Here is a 23,802-nt window from a genome sequence, read left to right as displayed (position 1 = left end):
CCTTTCCTTGGGATGTAGACGAAAACAACGGTTTCGCCAGAACCCGGGACCTTTAGATTTTCAGTGTAAGGCTCTCCTAACTGAGCTACTCCGGCTCCTTGCTGAAACTACCCCCCTCAACGTATCTTAAAGTTTCTCACAGAGGAGTCGCTGGTTCTTAATCATAAGGGAATAATTGGAATGCCTAGTGGCACAGATAGTAAAGAGTATGCGCGCAATTCGGGACACCGGAGTTGAATCCCTGGCTTGGGAAGATCTTCCGGAGAGAAGGGAATGGCAACCCACTCCAGTGTTCTTGTCTATCTGTAAGCTAAAACACTTGCTCTTTGAGAGAGCTCAGATAGCGAGGTTGCAAGAATTGCGCCTTTCCTTGTATGTAGATGAAATCACTGACCCTGCTAGAACCCGGGATCAAGTCAGGGAGCATTTAGATCTTCAGTCTAACGCTCTCCTAACTGAGCTGTTCCGGCTACCTTGGTAACCCTCTCTTCAACGTAACTTAGAGTTTCTCAAAGGCGTGTCTACTTCTTAATTGTAAGGGAACAATTGCAATACCTGGTGGCTCAGATAGTAAAGAATATGCCCTCAAAGCGGGAGACTTGGGTTCGATTCCTGGGTCGGAAGATCCCCTGGAGAAGGAACATGGCAACCCACTCCAGTATTCTTGCCTGGAGAATCCCATGGACGGAGCAGCCTGGTGGGCTACAGTCCACGGGGTCGCAAAGAGTCGGACACGACTGAGCAACTTCACCTAGTACATCCAAGTGAATGAAAACACCGATTCTATCAGAACCCGGGACCTTTCGGTTTTCAGGCTAACGCTCTCCCAACTGAGCTATTCCAGCTCCTTATGATACCTATCTCAAGGCATCTTTAAGGGGTCCTTGGGGGAGTTGCTGATTCTTAATTACAAGGGAACAATTGCAATTGTTTATTTGCAACCAGACAATTGATCTAAATGATCCCTACTTAGAAATTTATCTTAGGTGTTTGCAAAATAGCCTTGGAGTTATATTTTTATAGGTGTTCCCAAATATTGAGAAATGTGACTAAATAACAAAAGTTGTAAGATTGGGGAATCATGAAAGTGAATATTCTACCAATAAAATAATGAGAGAGTAGAGAAGAAAATTATTTAAATCAGGAATTCTGACTCCGTGTGAATTTTGTCATATCTGTCTACCAGGTCATTGGCAGAGTGAAGTCTCCTTCTTCCTGCCCTCCTTATTTGTTTCTTGTAACACGCATAAATATACAGTGACCACAAAGAATCAATTTCTAATGTATGGAAAAACCTAAAAAAGGAATTATGAGTTGATGGGTCCTTGAAAGTTGAGAGAGCCATGAAAGAGCATGATTTGAAAGATTGACATAGAATTTAAAAGTTGAATTGGATGACATTTTAGAGATTTGCCTTTAATTTCTCCTTAATTAAGCATTTCACTCTGCCAGGGCTATATTTAGAAATTTTAAAATGATTGAGTGTATTGAGCCTTTGGGGATTCCTGACTCTCAGTTGGATTATGCTTTCTATTAGTGTCCATTGGTATTCGGCATGTTATGTTAATCCATATTTAAACTAGGGTGACCTCACATCCCGATTTGCCTGGGACAGTGCTGGTTTACACCTGTTGTCCCAGTAGAATTATTAATAGCATCCTCTGCCACTCTCAGTAGTGTCCTGGTTTGGAAGATTAAATTCTATCATCACCCAAATTTGGCTCCTAAAAACTTTCAAGAATATACCTGACTTCCTTAATTGTTGCAATTTATAGTTATTTTACACAGTTTTGAGACCCTTTCTTCTTTCTGTCCCATTTTTAGCATCCTTTGAACTTTAGAAGGCTCCTCACAGAACCTGAAAGCCAATGGTGAGACAAAGAGGACAGCATCACACAAAGAAAACTATTGTTCATTAATAACACATATTAAGTAATTAGCATCCTTGCTAATTAGTAATATTTTAATTATTCTGGTTGCATTTCTATTAATTGGCTATATTATTAATTCAATTGCATTATTAAGTATTTAATGAGTGCTAATGGTTTGATAGCACATACCTTCATAGCCAAAGAGAAGTAAAAACAAGAAACCTTCTATCTTGCGTGGCATTCTCCCCTTGTCCTTGGCTGCTGCTCTTCCTTATCAAAGTGGAGAGCTTTCCTAGGAACAGAAGCTTAACTTGAGCACTGGCCTCATTAAGCATCTTATTCCATTTAGTTCTTAGGGCTTTGGCTGAGCCCCGCTAAATTAACCCACATAGTTACCTGCCTCAACAAGAAGTCTCAGAGAGGAAGCTAATGTCAACTGAGGTTGGTTTAGCAAAGGAAGATACTGGCTTTATCCTATGTTTAAATGTAAGCGAAGCAGAGGAGGAAAATAGAAACTAGCATCAGAAGACCCAGGTCTTAATCCTTTCTCTGCCATCATCTTCTAGGGGGTGACCTTGAGCAATTTCCTGCCAAGTAAGCACTAACTTCTTGAATTCTATGAAAATGACATGGATTCCCCTCTCAGAAAGCAAGTTGGCATCATGTTTATGCATATTTACTCTGGAAAACAGTAAATTGGGAGGGGGGTCAGTTACAGACAAAGATTTACATTGCTGTGTTGTTATAATAAGACAAAATTGGAAACAAACTACGTGGTCACCAAGGTGGGGATTCAGAACACAAAGCAGGGTTAAGAGCACAGATTCCCAAGACAGACTGGACTGGATGCAAATCCCAGCTCAACCAGTGGTAATGTGGCCTTGAGAAAGATAGGTAAGGTCTCTGTGCCTTGGTTTTCTCCTCCGGAAGATGGTGAAAATAATGCCTACTTCATAGAGTTATAGGATTAGGCTACCCACTCCAGAAGAGATGGGCTACCCCCACTCCAGTATTCTTGGGCTTCCCTTGTGACTCAGCTGGTAAAGAATCTACTTGCAATGTGGGAACCTGGGTTCGATCCCTTGATTGGGAAAATCCCCTGGAGAAGGGAACAGCTACCACTCCAGTATTCTGGCCTGGTCACAGAGTCGGACAAGACTGAGTGACTTTCACTTCACATAGAGTTAGTTTGAGGCTTAAATGGGATTATATATATATATATAATGTTTAACATTATTAGTTATTATTATTGTACAGCCATTAAGAATAAAGTTGATGGGGGTAAGGGGAGTTGCTTAATAGATGAGCGTTTCATAAAAAAGTTGTGGAGATCTTTTTCACAACAATGTGATTATATTTAGCATTTCTGAACTATACACTTAAAAACAGTTAAGATGGTTTTTTTTTTTTTTTTTTTTTGTATGCAATATACATTCCTGGATTAAGATGGTTTTTTAAAAACGTTAATGAAGTGATTGTAACAACAGGGACAATCGTGTTACACTCCTGAGTTAGAAATGGACACAAATTTACCCACTGTATGAACAAAAACAATGTGGAGAAATGCAGAGAAAAATATTGAGTTTCCCCTTCCCATTTTAGTTCTTGGCCACCATTATCCCACCTCAATGCCCTAGGGTCCCAGAGACCTTTACTTCATTCCTCTTGTCGAAGATGAAAAAGGTCAATATCAAAAAGATAACAATAAGCCTTCCCACCCCCTCAAAAGCAATGAATTAATACAGAGGAACAAAAAGGAATTAGAGTAATGTTTAATCAGTTAGCATTTTGCAGGTGTCCACAAGCCTGACGCTTACTCTGTACTATGCAGGGGTTCTTCATACTTTTTTATTTTATTCTTCATTAAACAGACGACGGTCTGTTTAAAGTCTGTTCAACAAACTCTACTGCAGTACTACAAAGAAAAGGACTATTTTTTCCCTCTGCTCTGTAGTTTAGAGTTTAATGAAAAAAAAATTTAGTAGTAGAAATAATAATAATAAACCTTAATAATAGAACTGCAGTCAAAGCACTTCTGTACTATATTTTAGTTGGAGACTCTGGGGGGCCGGGCTGCCCTGGTTTGTAGGGGAAGGGCGGGGCCGGGTGATGTTGGTTCCCACGAGCGCTGGATGTCCGTAGGTTGCTCCAGAGTACCGAAGGAGACGTGGGGGTAGGACCCGGTCGGAGCAGGGGGCCCTCGGGACTACAACACGGCCAGACCCCAACTTTTGCAGTTTCCTAGGTCGGGCGAGGGCGGTGGGGATAGAAGGAGAGGGTATCTGTCACTACGCTTCTGCGATAAAAACATGCCAAAAAGTAGAGAAAAATGAAAAAAAAAAAATTAAGGGAGAACGATAGGTACCTCGTATTTTCTTTTCCATCATTAAGAAATAAAAAATAACCTTCCTGGCTTGGTTCCACTGGGGCTCGAACCCAGGACCTTCTGCGTGTAAAGCAGACGTGATAACCACTACACTACGGAACCTTTACGCAGGACGTTCGCGTCGTTACTTTATTCATAGTGTCATAAGAGAACCAGCGCCTCTGCTGAAGCCCCGCCCCTACGCCGTAACCCCGCCCCCACCGTGGCCCCGCGCCGCCTGCGGGATTTGGTGTTCGCGGCCGGGCTCGGGGCTCCCAGCTCCGTGGTCCGGCTCCGGCTCCGGCTCCGACGTCTGGAGCGCTCGCCCTCCGTGTCCTCTAGGCTTTTAGCCCTTGAGACCCGGGGAGGCCGAGGCGAGAGGTTACCCTCCTGGCGAGAGCGCCGCGCCACTAGTCAACCGTCCCTAAACTTCCCCGCAGCCGGGGCGTTCGCGAGATCAGCCCGGCGGGCGGAAGCGGACAGTGCCCGCGGTGCGGCCCCTTCTAGTAGATTCCCTCAGCCTGTGAGGGACTCGCACTTCCCCACTTTCCTCACGGGCACACTGAGCCGCTTCCGGCAGTACTGGAAGCCTTGAGTCCGGAGCAGGGCGCACAGGAGCACCACGCGGAGGCCAAGATTCAGGCAGCGCGGGGCTGGGGGGTGGGGTGGCCCGGGGCGGGGGCTCATTTTTATATTCATCTTTCTTTTGTCAGCTGTGGAAAAGGCAGCTGGTCAGTCGGCCTCTTACCCTAGGATACAGGCTCCTAATGCTTCCCAGACCTTTTCCACAACATCCTTCCCCTCCTGAAGCCCTAGGGGCTTTTGTTTGAGCTTATTTGTCTGGGGTGGAGGAGGGGCGGGGGCAATAGAGACCCTGGGGGTCTGGGGGGGGGGCGGGGGTGAGGCAGGACCGGCCACAAGATTTGAGGGGACCAATGCAAAAGGAAAATATCAGGTTCCTTGATCTTAAGTTACTAAGAATTCCAAAATTATGACAGGAGAGCATTAAACCCAGCGCGGCCCGAGGGAGTGCAGCGCATGAGCCTGCTGCTGTGCCTCCAGGACTGTGGTCCCCAAGAAGTGCTGGGATCATCCTTTATGAAGGGCGTGTGTGCGCTTTGTTTTCTTGGTTTTCATTGTCGGTGCCGTTTGTCTTCCCCAGTGCTTCTGGATGGATCTTCCTTATCATTCTAGGATTGTTCGCCATCCTCAAGCTTGAAAACCCACTTAAAACCATTTGAGGGGCCTCTTTAAGTGGTGAGTTGGACATGGCTGAAGGCTACGGCTGTCCTCTTCCCAGGCGTCTTCCTCTGAGGCTGGCAGAATAATGGAGAAATGATACTGACTGTATGAAAGCATCCCCTTCGGCCAACTCCTGTCTTCCTGGGAAGGCCCCCTGGAAGAAACAGGTGGGTGGAAGGTGCACAAATATGAGGGTGGTTATCTGGATTCTAGTGCTGCCTTGGCTACTCACTGTCTAGTCTTGAATGTCAGTTCACCTCCCAAGCCTCTGTATCCGCCTTTGTGAAATGTGTGGGTTGAACTAGACACCCTTGCTTTTCCCTCTAGGTCTAAATGTTATCTCTACTTTCCAGGCTGGGAAAATGGAGACACTTATCTGTTTTTTCCACAGGAGTAGTTAGGGGCGGGGTTAGGTTCTCTAGTACCAGGTTTCCTGTATCCTAATTAGCTCCCTGTAATGTTTACATGGGCCCCTTCCAGAAAGCCTTTTTGTTGATATATTTCCAGAGGCCTCTTGAGCACTTGACACTGAGAGTGTGAGCCATGGGATGACTATGAGTGGACAGCCACTAGCCAGAGGATGAATTCATGAAAAGTCTGTGTTTCTTGCCAGTGAGCCATAATGACTCCCACGATGCCTAGTAATCAGTATATTTCACCTGTTTCCAAACCCTTGTCAGTTGAAAACAAGGCTGCCAAGAATTAGGCCTAAATTGCATGCGCCAGTTGTGTTTTGGTTTATCTCTACAGAATGCTTTGCCCTTTCTTGAGCTTTATGTCTGCCCTTGCTATAAGTGTTGATTTGCCACGTGCAGGCTTTGGCCAGGTTTCCACACATAGAAAAGAGGCTGGTGCACCTCTGATGCACGTGACATAGGATTCTGCCTTTAGTGAAAAGGAGGGAGACTTCTGTTACACTCCCCAGCTGCCTTCAAGGTGTATTCACAGTCTGTTATTAGTAAAGTGCTCTTTGGTTTACAAAGCATTTTCACATCCATTCCTATGAGGTAGCCATGGTAACTACTACTGTCTCCATTTTTCAGCTGAAGAAGTTGAAGCTGAAGAGTTCCAATGCCTTGCCAAGACCATTCTGTTGGTGAGTGGCAGGGCGGGGCTCATACTCAGTTTTCTGATAGCCATGTGATTTGGGGAGGCCCTTATTCCTAAAGGCTACATGTTGTTCGTATTGAGTGCCATTGGTCTCCTATAATATCTTGTCTTTTATAATTTAATTGGAAGATAATTGCTTTACAATGTTGTGTTGGTTTCTGCTATACAACAGCGTGAATCAGCTATAAGTTTATATATGTCCTGTTCCTTCTGTGCTTTCCTGCCACCCTCTTTTGTAATTTTTTAAAAATTACAAATCCTCAAAAATCTCAAAAGCTGGAAATCAATAGCCTGTAGCCAATCACTCTTGATGACTTTCACCTTGACACTATTAGTGTCATGGGTAGTGCCACAGCTGGCCACAATTTCACCTTGCACTTCAGTCTATTCAGTTAGATTTGTGAGGCCTGTCACCCCCAGGCCTGCCCATAATCACTGAACAACTACCAGAGAAATAGATACACTAGCAAATAAAGACTAGAAGTCTCTTTAAACTTTCTGAGTCCTCTGATTTCTCAGAAATTTGGTGTGGTTTCCCCAGCATTAGGCCTCACTGATGGAGGGTGACTCAACCAAGGAAACCACGGCCCCAAACATTGAGCTGACTCAGGAAGCTCCTTTGACCTGATTTCATTTAAACATGATTGTACTCTTTCTTTCAGTGTTTTTTCAAGTATTCACTAAGGAAAGGGAGTGGTTACCTTAGTATGGTGGAGTTCACCTTATTTTTCCCTTTTTACAGCTCATCAAGACATTTGAAACTAGTCTGTTGGAATGGGTGTTTGTTTTTAAACGAATTCATTTATTTTGTTTTTGGCAGTGCTGGGTCTTTGTTACCGCGCGGGCTTTTCTCTAGTTGCGGTGAGCGGGGGCTACTCTTGGATGCCATGCAAGGGCTTCTCATTGCGGTGGCTTCTCTTGTTGCAGAGTGTGGGCTCTAGGGCACGTGGGCTCAGTAGTTGTGCATGGGCTTAGTTGTTCTCCAGCATGTGGGATCCTCCCAACGTAGGGATCAAACCTATGTCTCCTGTATGGCAGGCGGATTCTTTACCACTGAGCCACCGAGGAAGCCCTGGAATGGGTATTTGTTACTTTTTGCCCACCTACCTTTTCACAGTCGCTTACATCCCTCTGTCTTCTTACCCAGTTCAAGTTCTGTGGTCATTTTTATCACTCCTTTGCCTCTTGGTTGCTTGTGCTTGTTGGCAAAACCAGTCTGTTAAATCCAGCTCTTTCCCAACTCCACCTCTGAATACGGCCCCAGGAGGAACACACCTTCAGGCCTACTGATTTCATATTTAATTCTTGACAAAGTACCTCAGTGTGTTCTTAATGCAGCCCAGAATTATGTCTGCTTTTCCTGTTCATTCATTTTTCACCTCACCTAGAGGACAGGTTCTTGTCTTTCCTCCCTAAACTTCCTGTACCTCCTACCCCAACCTCACCTACAACTGATGACCTTGCTTCCTTATTTCCATGAAAAAAAACTGGAAGCAACCTGAAGAGGGGTAGTACCCCTCACATCTGCTCACTTGCCTGCATTTGTGTCCTTTTAGCTCTAGACCTAGCCCTGCCTCTAGATGAGGGTTTTCTGACCCCGGCCCCGTTGACATTTCGAACTGGGGGACTCTGTCGTGGGGGAGCTGTGCTGTGTAATGTGGGACGTTTCACAGCATCCCTGTCCTCTACTCACTAGATGCCAGTAGCACCATTCCCCAAGTTGTTACAACCCAGAATGTTCCCTGGGGGCTGTTGGGCAATGTCTGGAGATGCTCTGGGCTATCATGACTGGGGTGGTGGAGCTGGTGTGCTGCTTGCATCCAGCGCGTAGAGAGGAGAGATGCAGTGAAATGTTCTACAGTGCCCAGGACAGCCCCCACAAGAAATATCTGTGCCCCAAAAGTCACTAGTGCCCTGGTTGAGAACTCCTGCCCCAGATGACTTGTCTGCATTCCTGTCGACACCCAGCCACCTGCTGTTGCCTATTCAAGGAAAGTACCCTAACAACTCCCTTCTTTCTCCTTCATTATTTACTTTATTGGATCATTCCTGTCAGCATACATGCTGTCATTTTTCTCATTCTTAAAAAATCGTCTCTTAATCTCATTTCCACCTCAGCTACTCCCATTTCTCTGCTCTCTTTTATAGAAAAAAGAAAAACTCTTAGAAAAGATGTCCCTAGGTGTTCTCTCCAGTACCTCGTCTCCTTTTGGAAGCGCTTACCCATCCCAGCTTTTTTTTTTTTGTTTTTTGTCCTCCCAGCTTTTAGGATGCCTCTCTCCTGATTTTGTTTCTTACCTCACTGGTCACCCCTTCTCAGTCACCTTTGCTGGATCTCATCTCTTAGACTTCTAAACATGGGTGTTCCACAGGCCTCAGTTTGTGGATGTTTCTATTCATTATCACCACTATGGTGATCTCATTTAATCAAATGACTTTAAATATGGTTGATAACCTAGATGACTTTCAAATTTATATCTCTAGTCCAGACTTTTCTTTCAAACTCCCAGTCTTCCTGCAAAACATGTCTATTTAGATGTCTAATAGGAATCTCAGTCCTGTTCTGCCTGTGTCCTCTCCTTTTTAGTCTTATCTTCCTTGTTTCAGATAAGGGCAACCCCATCTTTCTACATTTTCCTTTCTACATTTAGGCCTAAAATGTACATTTTATATTTTTCTACAAAATTGTACATCTTTCTACGTTTAGGCCTAAAATGTAGAGAAAAATAGGACAAATCATACTAGATTCTTTTTCCCCTCTCACACTTCAAATTTAATCTCACTTGAAAATCCTTTTGTCTATACCATCAAGATCTATCTAGAATCTAATCACTTTCTACCATCTACCCTGCTACCATACAAATCAAAGTCACCATCATTTTTGTCTGGATCATTGCCAAGAACCTCATATTCTGGCCTTCCAGCTTCTGCCCTTTTCTCCCTACAGACTATTCTTCACACAGTAACCAGAGTGATCTTTTTTATTTTTATTTTTTTAAAGTCCTACTTGCTGGGCATCTTCTCTCAGGCCTTGTCACCTAGGGATTTTTTAAAAATCTTTATTTATTTTTAGCTGTGCTGGGTCTTCATTGCTGCATGGACTTTTCTCTAGTTTCAGCAAGTGGGATCTACTCTCTGGTTCTTGGGCTTTTCATTGTGGTAGCTTATTGCAGAGCATGGGCTCTAGGGCACTCGGGCTTCAGTAGTTGTGGTTTTCAGCTTTAGAGCACGGGCTTAGTAGTTGTCGTACAAGGGCTTAGTTGTTCCTTGACATGTGGGATCTTCCCAGACCAGGGATCTAACCTATGTCTCCTGCATTGGCAGGTAGATTTCTTCATCACTGAGTCACCAGAGTGATCCTTTCAAGACCTAAGTTAGATCATGTCACTTTTCTGTTCAAAACCCTTCAGTAGCTCCACACCTTAACTCGAATGGAAGCCAGAGACTTACCCTGGCTTGCAAGGTGCTACATGATCTGATCTTCCATTTCTTACCCCTCTGGTCATATATCCTGTTACATTGTCTTACAGGACCACACTTGGCTACTTTGTTGTTTTTCAGTCACTTAGTCATATCCAAATCTTTTCAACCCCGTAGACTGCAGCACGCCAGGCTCCTCTGTCCTCCACTATCTCCTGGAGTTTGCTCAAATTCATGTCCACTGAGTCGGTGATGCTGTCTAACCATCTCACTTACCTTCAATCTTTCCCAGCTTCAAGGTCTTTTCCAGTAAGTCAGCTCTTCGCTTCAGGTGGCCAAAATATTGGAACTTAGGCATCAGTCCTTCTAATGAATATTCAGGGTTGATTTCCTTTAGGATTGACTGGTTTGACCTCCTTGCAGTCCAAGGGACTCTCAAGAGTCTTCTCCAGTAGCACAGTTCAAAAGCATCAGTTCTTCATCCCTCAGCCTTCTTTATGGTCTAAATCTCACATCTGTACATGACTACAGGAAAAACCACAGCTTTGACTATATGGACCTTTGTTGGAAAGTGATGTCTGCTTTTTAATACACTGTTTAGGTTTGTCATAGCTTTCCTTCCAAGGAGCAAGTGTCTTTTTTTTTTTAATTTGTTTTTAATTGGAGGATAATTGTTTTGCAATATTGTGGTGTTTCTGCCATACATCAGCATGAATCAGTCATAGGTATACATATGTCCCCTCCCTCTTAAACCTCCCTCCCCATCCCACCCTTCTAGGTTGTCACAGAGCACTGGCTTTAGGTTCCTGCATCATACAGCAAATTCCCATTGGCTGTCTGTTTGACATATGGTATTGTATATGTTTCAATGCTGTTCTATCAAATTGTCCCACCCTCTCCTTCCCCTGCTGTGTCCAAAAATCTGTCCTTTATGTCTGCGTCTCCTTTGCTCCCCTGTGAATAGGATCATCAGTATCATCTTTCTAGATTCTATATATATATGTTTTTTAAATTAAGTTATTTTAATTGGAGGATAATTTCTTTACTGTGATGGTTTCTGCCATACATCAACATGAATCATCTGTAGGCATGCATGTATCCCCTCCCTCCTGAATACCTGTCTCACCTCCTTCCCCACCCCATCGCTCCAGGTTGTCACAGAGTACTGGCTTTGGCTTTCCTGCATCATACATCAAACTCCCACTGGCTATCTATTTTACATATAACAATGTATATATTTCAATGTTATTCTCTCAAATCATCCCACCCTCTCCTCCCACTGAGTCCAAAAGTCTGTTCTTTCTGTCTATGTCTCCTTTGCTGCCCTGCATGTAGGATCATCAGTACCATCTTTTAGATTCCATATATATGCATTAATATACAATATTTGTCTTTCTCTCTCTAACTTACTTCACTATGTATAATAGGCTTTAGATTAGAACTGACTCAAATGCATTCCTTTTTGTAACTGAGTAATATTCCATTGTATATATGTACCAAAACTTCCTTATCCATTCCTCTGCTGATGGACATCTAGGTTGCTTCCATGTCTTAGCTATTATAAATAGTACTGCAGTGAACATTAGGGTACTTGTGTCTTTTTCACTTCTGATTTCTTCAAGCTATATGCTCAGTAGTGGGATTGCTGGGTCATATTGTAGTTTTATTCCTAGCTTTTTAAGGAATCTCCATGCATAGTGGCTGTATCAGTTTGCATTCCCACCAACAAGAGGGTCCACTTTTTCCATATCCTCTCCAGTGTGTATTGTCTGTGGACTTTTTGATGATAGCCATTCCAAAAAGTGTGAGTTGATACCTCATTGCATTTCTTTAGTAATGAGTGATGATGAGCATCTTTTCATGCATTTGTTAGCCATCTGTATGTTTTCTTTGGAGAAATATCTGTTTAGGTCTTCTGCCCACTTTTTGATTGGTTTGTTTTTTTGGTATTGAGCTGCATGAACTTGTATCTTTTGGAGATTAATCCTTTGTCAGTTGTTTCATTTGTAATTATTTTCTCCCATTCTGAGGGTTGTCTTTTCACCTTGCTTATAGTTTCCTTCATTGTGCAAAAATTTTTAAGTTTAATTAGGTCCCATTTGTTTATTTTTATTTTTATTTCCATTACTCTAGGAGGTGGGTCATAGAGGATCTTGTGATTTATGTCAAAGAGTGTTCTGCCTATGTTTTCCTCTAAGAATTTTATAGTTTCTGGTCTTACATTTAGGTTTTAAATCCATTTTGAGTTTATTTTTGTGTATTGTGTTAGGAAGTATTCTAATTTCATTCTTTTACACATAGCTGACCAGTTTTCCCAGCACCACTTATTGAACAGATTATCTTTTCTCCATTGTATATTTTTGCCTCCTTTGTCAGAGATAAAGTGCCCATAGGTGCGTGGATTTATCTCCACGCTTTCTATCTTGTTCTATTGGTATATATTTCTGTTTTTGTGTCAGTACCATACTGTCTTAATGATTGTAGCTTTGTAGTATAGTCTGAAGTCAGGAAGCTTGATTCCTCCATCTCCAATTTTTTTTTTTTCCCTCAAGATTGCTTTGGCTATTCAGTGTCTTTTGTGTTTCCATACAAATTGTGAAATTATTTTTTCTAGTTTCTGTGAAAAATACCATTGGTAGTTTGATAGAGATTGCATTGACTCTGTAGATTGTTTTGGGTAGTATAGTCATTTTCACAATATTGACTCTTCCAATCCAAACATGGTATGTCTCTCCATCTGTTTGTGTTGTCTTTGATTTCTTTCATCAGTGTCTTATAAATTTCTGCATACAGGTCTTTTGTCTTTCTAGGTAAATTTATTCCTAATCATTTTATTCTTTTGTTTGCAATGGTGAATGAGATTGTTGCCTTAATTTCTCTTTCTGATTTTTCATTGTTAGTGTATAGGAATGCTAGGGATTTCTGTGTATTAATTTTTTATCCTGCAATTTTACTATATTCATTGATTAGCTCTAACAATTTTCTGGTGGCATCTTTAGGGTTTTCTATGTAGAGAATTATGTCATCTGCATGACGTGTTTTACTCCTTTTCCAACCTGGATTCCTTTTATTTCTTTTTCTTCTCTGATTGCTATGGCTAGGACTTCCAAAACTGTGTTGAATAATAGTGGTGAGAGTGGGCTTTCTTGTCTTGTTCCTGATCTTAGAGGAAGTGCTTTCAGTTTTTCACCATTGAGAATAATGTTTGCTGTGGGTTCATTGTATGTGACCTTTAGTATGTTGAGGTATGTTCCTTCTGTGCCTACTTTCTGGAGAGTTTTGTATCATAAATGGCTGTTGAATTTTGTCAGAAGCTTTCACTGCATCTATTGAGATGATCATATGGTTTTTATCTTTTTATTTGTTAATATGGTGTATCAAATTGATTGATACAAGCATCTTTTAACTTCATGGCTGCAGTCCCCATCTGCAGAGATTTTGGAGACCAAGAAAATAAAATCTGTCACTGCTTCCACTTTTTCTCCTTCTATTTGCCATGAGGTGATGGGACCAGATGCCATGATCTTAGTTTTTTGAATGTTTAGTTTCAAGCCAGCTTTCTCACTCTCCTTTTTGACCCTCCTCAAGAGGTTCATTTGTTCCTCTTCACTTTGTGGCATTAGAGTGGTATCATCTGCATATCTAAGGTTGTTGATATTTCTCCCAGCAGTCTTGATTCCAGCTTGTGAATCATCCAGTCTGGCATTTCGCATAGTGTACTCTGCATATAAGTTAAATAAGCAAGGCAGCAGTATCCAGCCTTGTACTTCTTTCTCAGTTTTGAACCAGTCCTTTGTTCCATGTCCTGTTCTAACTATCGCTTCTCGACCTGCATACAGGTTTTTTAGGAGATGAGTAAGGTGGTAGGTTATTCCCATCTCTTTAAGAATTTTCCATAGTTTGTTGTGATCCACCCAGTCACAAGCTTTAGTGTAGTTAATTAAGCAGAAGCAGATGTTTTTCTGGAATTCCCTTGCTTTCTCCATGACCCATTGAAGGTTGGCAGTTTAGTGTCTGATACCTTTGCCTTTTCTAAATCCAGCTTGAACATCTGGAAGTTCTCGGTTCACATATTGGTGAAGCCTAGCTTAAAGGATTTCAAGTATAACCTTGCTAGCATGTGAAGTGAGCGCAGTTGTATGGTACTTTTAACATTCTTTGGCATTTCCCTTCTTAGGGATTGGAATGAACACTGACCTTTTTCCAGTTCTGTGGCCACTGTTGTTTTCCAAATTTGCTGGCATATTGAGTCCAGCACTTTCACAGCCTCATCTTTTAGGATTTTAAATAGCTCAGTTGGAATTATGTCACCTCCTCTAGCTTTGTTCTTAGTAATGCTTCCTAAGGCCCACTTGAATTCACACTCCAGAATGTTTGGCTCTAGGTGAGTGAATGCACCAGACCACACTTATCTTTTGAGTCAATAAGACCTTTTTTGTGTAGTTCTTCTGTGTATTCTTGCCACCTCCTCTTTTTTTTTTTAAAAAAAATTTATTTGACTGCTCTAGGTCTTTAGTTGTGGTATGAAAACTCTTAGTTGTGGCACATGGGATCTAGTTTCCTGACCAGAGATCGAACCGAGGCCCCCTGCATTGGGAGTTCAAAGTCATAGCTACTGGACCACCAGGGAAGTCACTTGCCACCTCTTCTTAAATCTCTTCTGCTTCTGTTAGGTCCTTACTGTTGTCTCTGCTTTATTGTGCCCATCCTTACAAGAAATGTTCCCTTGATATCTCCAATTTTCTTGAAGACATCTTTGTCTTTCTCATACTATTATTTCCTCTGTTTCTTTGCATTTTTCATTTAAGAAGGCCTTCTTATCTCTCCTTGCTATTCTGTGGAACTCTGCATGCAGTTGGGTATATCTTTCCCTTTCTCCCTTGCTTTTTGCTTCTCTTTTTTCCTCAGCTATTTGCAAAGCCTCCTCAGACAACCACTTTGCCTTCTTGCAGTTTCTATTTCTTTGGCATGGTTTTGGTCATTGCCTCCTCTGTCCATAGTTCTTCAGGCACTCTGTCTACTAGATCTAATCTCTTGGATCTGTTTGTCACTTCCACTGTATGATCATAAGGGATTTGACTTAGGTCATACCTGAATGGCCTAGTGGTTTTCACAACTTTCTTCAATTTAAGCCTGAATTTTGCAGTAAGGAGTTCATGATCTGAGCCACTGTCAGCTCCAGGTCTTGATTTTACTGTGTGTATAGAGCTTCTCTATCTTCAACTGCAAAGAATATGATTAATCTGATTTTAGTATTGATCATCTGGTGGTGTCCATGTGTAGAGTCGTCTCGTGTTGTTGGAAAAGGGTGTTTGCTATAACCGGTGTGTTCTTTTGGCAAAACTCTGTTAGCCTTTACCCTGCTTCATTTTGTACTCCAAGGCCAAACTTGCCTGTTACTCCATATATCTGTTAACTTCCTACTTTTGCATTCCAGTCCCTGTGATGAAAAGGACATCTTTTTTGGTGTTAGTTCTAGGAGGTGTTGTAGGTCTTCATAGAACCAGTCAACTTCAGCTTCTGTGGCATCAGTGGTTGGGGCACAGACTTGGATTACTGTGATATTGAATGGTTTGCCTTGGAAACAAACTGAGATCATTCTGTCGTTTTTGAAATTGCACCCAAGTACTGCATTTAGGACTCTTTTGTTGACTATGAGGCCTACTCCGTTTCTTCTAAGGGATTCTAGCCCAGTAGTAGATATAATGGTCATCTGAATTACATTCTCTCATTCCCATCCATCTGAGTTCATTGATTCCTAAGATATATTAATTCTTGCCATCTCCTGCTTGACCACGCCCTATGTACCTTGATTCATGGACCTAACATTCCAGGTTCCTATGCAGTATTGTTCTTTACAGCATCGAACTTTACTTTCACCACCAAACACATCCACAAATGAACATCATTTCTACTTTCGCCCAGCTGTTTGATTCTTGCCGGATCTATTAGTAATTGCTTGCCGGTCTTCCCCAGTAGCATATTGGACACTTTACAACCGGGAGGGCGTGCATCTTGTGGTGTCATATTGTTCTGCTTTTTCATACTGTCCATGGGCTTCTCCAGGTAAGAATACTGGAGTGGTTTGCCATTTCCTCTTCACCACATTTTGTGAGAACTCTTCACTATGACCCTTCCTTCTTGGGTGGCCCTGCATGGCATAGCTCATAGCTTCACCAAGCTACAGAAGCCCCTTTGCCATGACAAGGCTGTGATCCATGAAGGGGTCTTGCCTGCTTACTGTTCCTCAAATACAGTAGGCCTTTTCTACCTCAGGGCCTTTGCACATGCTATTCTCGCAGCCTTTACTGGTCTTTCTCTGTGTCACTACATTGCTCTCTCACCTTCCTCAGGTATTTGCCCAAATATTTTCTCAGCAATCCTCCCCTGACTACCCTGTTTAAAATTGCTATTTTCCTTTCCCCTTCACCCTGGAAACTCAATATCCCCCTTTTCTGCTTTATTTTTCTCTACACTGCACTGCCATGTAATTTTCTAGATATTTATTTATTTCTAAATATTTTTTGCCCCTTATCATTCTCAACCAGAAAGTTCTGTGAGGGCATGGATTCGGTTTTGTTCACTGTTATATTTCATGGAACCTAAATAGGACCTGTTACATAGTAACCATTCCATAAAAATACCTTGAGTGGAGCTGTTCACAATTGGAGATGACTCATGCTAGGTCAGTCAGTCCCAGTCAGAACTTATTCTGGACCTTTTGTGTGAATTCCTGAGAGGAGACATTTCCTTGTTTGCCCTGGACTCAGTGTCAGATAATCCAGAGGCTGGGGATTCTGTTGCCATCTCACTATTGCATGGTATCACGCGGGCTCTGAGTTGCCTACAGCAGAAGCTTCTTGCCCCAGATATTTACTGCTCTTCCCCAGCTGGGATTTTTACACCATTGCCCCATGGATAGGCTTGACCAAGTGACTTATTTTCAGCAATTGGACGTGGGCACAAGTGATGTGCCTCACTTCCCAGGAGAGGTGTGAAGGGCCAGCTTGTGGGGTGCTGCTTTGATACTTCCCCTTTGTTAGGAGTATAGCAATGCCCCAGAGAGAGGTTGGCCCGTCTTAGAGGAAAGACCACATGTTACTGAACTGCAGCCAGCCTGCGCAAAACAGGAGTGAAAAATAAACCTTGAGAAGTGTAAACGACTGAGATTTAGGGTATAACATCATCTAAGCTGATTCAACACTTCTAGTTTAAGAACAAAATGTTTATTAAAGGATATTTGGTGGCCTGGAGGCTCTCCGAGAAGGCTGGCTTTGGAGACTCTAAAGCCAGGAATAATGTCTGAATATCATTGCAGGGCTATACCAGCAGAGATATCTGCCCATGGCTGCCCCTTTTGAATACAGACTTAGCAACTCAAGCCAGTGATGGGGCCCAGAGTCTCTGGTACTGCTGTCTCTGCAAACCGGACCCTTCTGCCATTACCTTTGGCGGATGATGGCTTTCATAACCCCTTGACTCCTTCTGTTGTTCTCTTCTAAACTGAGGTCTCTGGCAGAGCCTAGGTTACACACCTGTGCTCCTGACATGAAAGAGGCTGGGAGAGCAAATTTCTTGTTTCTCCTAGAGGAGTCAAATGTGGGGAATTACTGAAACATAGGGAGGATGTTGAGAAGTTAATGTGGGTGATTACGAGGTCTGAGAGACACCGGTTTGAAGCCTGAGAATAGAGCCAACAGTGAGGAATTGGAGGTGAGAAACAGAGTGACAGGTACTGTCATTTAAGGCCTTGACCAAGTCAGGCTTTAGGTCTCCTGTTGACTCGTCAGCTGTCAGAAGGGTGCATTTCCAGTTTTGCTGAAGCCAGCAGGAGTTGGCCTTACTGACTCTTGCAACAGAAGGAGTCCTGATGATTCATGTCTAGAATGGATGGGCATCACCACAGTGGGCTGGCAGTGCCTTCTTGGCTCAGACACTGGGAAGTTTTGTTGCCCTTGGTTCTGAGGAAATGAGGACAGAGGCTGATGGTCATGGGAATGGCTGCTCTGACTAGGTTTTGGTTTTCTGGCCTGGAGAGCCGTCAGTTCTCAGATGCAGCAGGCAACTTGTTCCCACTTATTACAGTAACCAGGATGGGTGAGATTACAGAGTGGCCAACACATCTACAGCAGATACTGCTAGGTGCTTATTCAATATTCATTCTTCTTTTTGTCAGTAATAAGAATAAACATTTGTAGATTGTTTGCTATGTATTAGAGACTATTCAGACTCTTTACCCATATTAACTCATTTAATCCTCCCAAGAAACCTGTGAGAATGGTACTGTTACTATGCTTAGTTTACAGATGAGAAAACTGAGTCACAGAATAATTACCTAACTAAGTCACAAAGCTAAGTAAATAAAGGAGTAGGGTTTTACACCCAGGCCATCTGGCTCCACAGTCTGTATTTAACCTCTACACCACACTTCCTGCTTTTGTTTGACTCAGGAATGTGTCCAAGTAGGACTGATTTCCTGGGTTCCCTTACAGTTAGAAGAGACTGTGTGACGTAATTCTGGCCAATGACTTGTATAGAAGTAGGTGGGCTTCCAAAACCATTTCTTTAAAAGGAGATCGACTCAGTCGGTATGCCCCATTTTGCCCTTAGTTTCACTTTCTCCTCAGAATGTACATGCAATGCTGGAGGGAGAGCAGCCATTTTGTGATTATGAGTTGACAATTGTGAAGAAGAAAGCTACATTGCTCAGCAGAAAGAAGGAAGATACCTGGGTCCCAGCCCCAAATTTACTACTTCCAGACTCCTGGTTACATTTGAAAAGTAAAATCACTAATTTTTAATGCTGCTATTTAGTGAGAGTTTCAGTTAATATGAGGGAGGATACAATCCCCACTGATTCAGTATTTCCACAATTTCTCTCCTGTACCATTTTGACAGTGTCTTTAATCTGCCCACCAGTTACTGAGGGACTGCTCCTCAGTGTCCCAGTTCCTTTGTTTATTGTCACATACCTGCAATATGTCTACAAGTTCAGTGTTGGGTAGTGTGGAGTTTTTTGTTTTTGTTTTTTTTAATTGTATGACATGGCCCCATCTCAAGGAGTTTAGAGAACATTAATTAACCCAAAGGAATAATTTGTTTCAAGATGTTAATGGATGATAATGGCTTGATATGTTTTTCCTAACTTTGGATGTTACTGAATTTTTTTATGTTATTGACTTTTAATTAGACTCTGTTTCTTCTCTCTTAAAGAGAAGACAGGAGCGGGGAGAGGGTGATATGCAAAAGCCTATCTATTAGGAAAGATGGCTTTGTATGGTATTCCTCTCAACACCAGCTATATGTCATCTACAAAATCACCTGCAGTCACATTCAGTGAGCTTAGACTTGATAGATAGTCACTCAAGAGAAAAACAGATCAACTGAAAATACTTTGTCTCCCCTTCCCTTATTTATACGATTCAAGACGCCTCCAGTTTCTAAAGTCACTCCCCTGGGACTGTGTAACTGAGCACAGAGCAGTTTGGCTACTCCCCAAATTGGCTACTCCTACAGAACCCTGCTTAAAAGGAAGTGACTGATAGTGGCATCCAGCCAATGCTAATTGGTGACAGAAATGACATTTCCCTCTGATTCCCCCAAACTTACTGTCTTTAGATTTCTAAGTGGATTCAACTGTGCACACAATGGGACTTGCTTATAAGCTTTCTTTCTAGTTTGATGGGAAGATTTCAAGAGTGGTGGAGGTGTTAAATTAAGATCATCTTACTGTTTTTTTTAGTGATTTTAAGTGTTTGTGACTTTCTGGGCTACAATTAGGGTATAGTCTGAAGGCTATATATAATGATAAAACCAAAACCAATTAGTAGGTTGTTTAACACAGTTAGAGGCTGTCTGCAGGCTAGCAGCTTTCCTTTGCTAAATCCTGTTAAAATGCAGTGGGTTCTATTTTGTGCAGAATGAGCAGGCTGCCATGACAACTGTCTGTGAATATTATTTCAATATTAGTCATAGGTTTCCAGTGTTTGCCTCCGGGTCCAACGTTCATTCTAAAACCCAGATGCACATCTATTCTTAAAGGAGTTCTCCTGGACGTGTTTACAAAAAAACAAAAACAAAACAGTTTCAGCCAGCTGTTAATTTTTTTTCCTCTTTTTGAAGAGAAATTTGAATGAATTCACACAATTGCATATTGTAGATTTTATTGCTGTTCTTTTCTTTGGAAAAGGTGAGTTGGATATGAATTTTTATTGTGCTTGACTGTAGATTTGATTAAGTAGATTAAATAGGAGCCTGGAGATTACTCATATTGCCTTTAGTTACATGCCCACCTGAACTCTCCCTTTTGCTGGGAGAAGAGGATGTGTGAGCTGCCTAGGCCTGTGTTGTGTGCCTAGTCCTGGGCAGTCATTGTTGCTTGGCAAGTGGGCTCATGCTGATTGAATTAAGCCAGTTCAATCTCACACATTGGAGGGTGGTGTCAATCCCATGCAAACCACAGGGCTTAGTATAGGGACAGAGTTGAGCTCAGAAAGGAAAATTGGGGTACTATTATAAGGGATCAAGGGGCAATACTTGTCGGCCACCTGGTTAGGCAACAGAATGTTGGGCAAATAATATTTATTGAATACTAACTGTAAGCCAGGCACTACTCAAAACTGCTTCACAAGTGTATTGGTTAGAGAGTATGTTTGGCTGCATGTGATGAGGTAAGTGAAATAACAGGGACTTAATGCAGAGGGGTTGGCTTTTACCTCAGGTGACATTAAGTCAGGAAAGAAGCCACTTCACATCATTTGTGTCTCAGGCTCTCCTTCAGTCTTTCTGCATTATCATTCTCAGCATTAGCCTCTTGTCCTAATGCACTCAAAAGGGCTGCTTTTCCCCTAGGCATTATGTCATGGTTCCAGACACAATGGAGGAAGGGTAAAAGCAAAGGGCTCCTGACAGCTAAGTCTTATCCCTTTTTTTTAAATCAGAAAAATGGCTTTTCTGGGAGCCTCAGATTTCTCCTTATATCTCATTGGCCAGAACAGAGTCACATGACCACCCCTAACTGCTGGGGATCCTAGAAAATGAAGTTTTGGTGGCTGGGCCCATTGCCATTGAAAGCAAAATTAGGGCTTTATTGGTACGGAAGAAAAGGAGGATAGATACTGGCTAGGCAACTATCCGTGGCTGCCATAATGTGTATGAACCCATGTATTCCTTATATCAACTCAGTGTGAGCAGTGCTATTACTATCTCAGTTTATAAGAAGCAGACACAGAGGCTATGTAATTTTCCCAAGCTCACAACTGTTAAGTGGTGGCTGTAGAAAATGACCCCAAGCAATCTGACTGTGAAACTGAAGTCTCTGATGCTCCTAAGCACATCCTCACCCACAGACCAGGCCACATTTCTTCTCCAGGATGTGTATCCACTCAGGAAATGTAGGCCTCTCCTAGAAATGGTAGCTAATATCTGTTTAGCACTTTATAGTTTATGAAGGATTTTCCACTTAGATTTTTCCATTTAAATACTATCCCCATTTTAAAATAAGAAGGCACTCGGAGAAGTAATAAACATTTCCTAAGGTGCCCGGCTTGTATTAGTAAGCGACAGAGCTGATATTTCCTTGAAATTGCGAGAATTTACTCCTGGTCCCCTTTCCTAACCCTCCTATTCTTCCATGCACAGAGACATTTTTAATTTTTAAAATTGACAGTACTTTTCTCCAGACCCTATATTAACTTTACAGCCTTCTTCGGAAAAACAGTGAGGAGAAATCTTGAATCTGTCACCAGCTAGTTTACCTAGTATCCGTTTCACATAACCACACCAGCAGAAGCATGGCACATGAGGCAGACATATCAGTTTAGTGGTGAGAAACAGAGGCCTAAGTGGGGAGGTTATTTTTATCTCATGTAATATAAAATCCAGAGCTTCATTCGAAATGTATGTTCATTACAAATAGCTCTTATCTCCCTGTTAAAGTAAGAGAATCATTAAACATGTAGAATTTTCCTGTTCTTAGTTACATCAGGTTAATTTGAATACATATCCTTAAAACTGTTTTGTAAATCAGACTTATGAAGTAAGAATAACAATCCACCTCACTAGGGCAAATTAGTGAGGTTTTAGTACATTACTGATACATCAATTTGCTTATGATTGTTATTTCTTTCATTCTTTCCAAATATTTGAAATCTTTGGTTTATGGCATTGTTTCATTTATACATCACAACATTCTCATGTTCTTCTGATACTGAGTTGACCGTGAAAATCACAAAAGCATTGTAGAATATATTTGACTTTAAAAGCTGTGGAAGAGTGGGTTGAAAAAGAAATAGAGATTAAAAAAAACATACTGTGTTACAGAGTAGTGCCTCTCAAAGTATGCTTCACTGTCCCTTGGGAATTCATTAGAACTCCAGATTCATGAGCCAACTCCAGACCTACTGAATCAGAACTTCTAGGGGCTGGGCCCAGGCATCTGTGTTTTAACAGGGTCCCCAGGTTGTCTATAAGCACATCAGAGTTTGAGAAGCACTATTTTAGAGAGTTTTATGTAAATTAATAACTTTTGCCCTTTTGGGGATATTAGTGAAAGTACTAACTCCAGCTTTAGTAAACTAAGACTTATTATGTGTTAGTCGCTCAGTTGTATCTGACTCTTTGCAACCCCCATGGACTGCAGCCCACCAGGCTCCTCTGTCCATGAGATTTTCCAGGCAAGGATACTGGAGTGGGTTGCCATTTCCTTCTCCAGGGGATCTTCCCAACCCAGGGATCGAACCCAGGTCTCCTGCACTGCAGGCAGATCCTTTACTGACTGAGCTACAAGGGAAGCCCCTAAGACTTATTAAACCCTAGTTTTTCCTTTGAAAGTCCCTAAATCATAGAGTCCACTTATGTACTCCAGGGTCTAGAACAGTGCCTGGCATACAGTAGGTGCTCAACAAATATTTGTTGGATGAATATATGAATTAAACCAAGACAAGAGTAAGTATTTGTAAACAAAATTCTCTAAAAACCTTTCCAAAGCCTTCACCATAAACTTGTGGTCATCTGAGGCGATACTAACAGATGTTTTGAAAAGAAAGCCATGGGTATTTCCTAGGCCTTGCTTTAGCTAATAGTTTCACCATTCCTCCAATAAACTAACTGTTCTTTGTTCTCTGTGTTCATGAAAACAAACATGGTTGACAGGGAGGTAATGGTTGGCAAAAAGTAAGCTTGGAGAATGTGGAAGCCACCTTCCCAGTAAGCAGGAAGTGGTTCTCTCATCCAGGTTGTGTTGTTCACATTCCATTGGCAGGTACAGTCATACCTGCATTCATCATTATGGAGTTGCCAAGGCAACCTATTAAAGAGTCATTCTAGAATCTCCATCTGGAAAATTCCAGATGAGGCCGAGGACTCCTCTTCAAGTAAGATCTGTAAGCGTGATGATGGATTGTGTCCTGAGTCTGCAGGTCTGGCTAAAAGATTCAGCAACCAACAACGTGAAAATCTAGAAGTTTTACTTTCCTTCAACCTGTGTGGAACTGGTAAAACTTAGAGGGAAGGATAAGAACTCTTAAAGGAGCAGATAAATTGAATGAAATCTGGGTAGACATGGAACCATATGTTTTCCCTCTGTTTAGTTGTTTGGCCAACTCTAGTAGAATTAATGTTTTATGTATTGAGTTTGTCATACTTTAGTGTATGTTGTATTGACGCTGTCTTTATTAGGGTAGAATTGGATCACTTTGATGTAATGGGACGAGTACTGGCCACCAAGTCATAAGACGATGATATTGGGAGGCTACTTAACTTCTCTGGGCCTGACTTCCTCTCTCAGAAAATGAA

At 42.0% G+C, this 23,802-nt stretch overlaps 1 protein-coding gene and 1 non-coding gene across 9 annotated transcripts in view; one reads left to right on the top strand and one right to left on the bottom strand.

The window, feature by feature from the left end:
* Positions 1 to 4,286: 4,286 nt before the first annotated feature.
* TRNAV-UAC (transfer RNA valine (anticodon UAC)) lies at positions 4,287 to 4,359 on the bottom strand. The gene has a single exon. It is a non-coding gene; the product is annotated as a tRNA-Val (tRNA).
* A 123-nt stretch (positions 4,360 to 4,482) lies between these two features.
* PPEF1 (protein phosphatase with EF-hand domain 1) overlaps positions 4,483 to 23,802 on the top strand; it is a 139,822-nt gene continuing 120,502 nt past the window's right edge. For 6 of the 8 annotated variants that reach the window (XM_061136303.1, XM_061136308.1, XM_061136305.1 and 3 more), the window contains exons 1-2: positions 5,146 to 5,645; positions 6,522 to 6,574. The gene's annotated coding sequence lies outside the window, so the exon portion shown is untranslated. Of the gene's footprint in view, positions 4,728 to 5,145; positions 5,646 to 6,521; positions 6,575 to 23,802 lie in introns of those variants that run through there. The other 2 variants (XM_061136304.1, XM_061136302.1) reach the window with 2 other exon arrangements.

This window comes from Dama dama, chromosome X (genome assembly GCF_033118175.1).
Source record: "Dama dama isolate Ldn47 chromosome X, ASM3311817v1, whole genome shotgun sequence".
NCBI classification, from domain to species: domain Eukaryota; kingdom Metazoa; phylum Chordata; class Mammalia; order Artiodactyla; family Cervidae; genus Dama; species Dama dama.
Note: the sequence above shows the minus strand (reverse complement) of the source record. Positions and strands in the feature narration are given on the sequence as shown.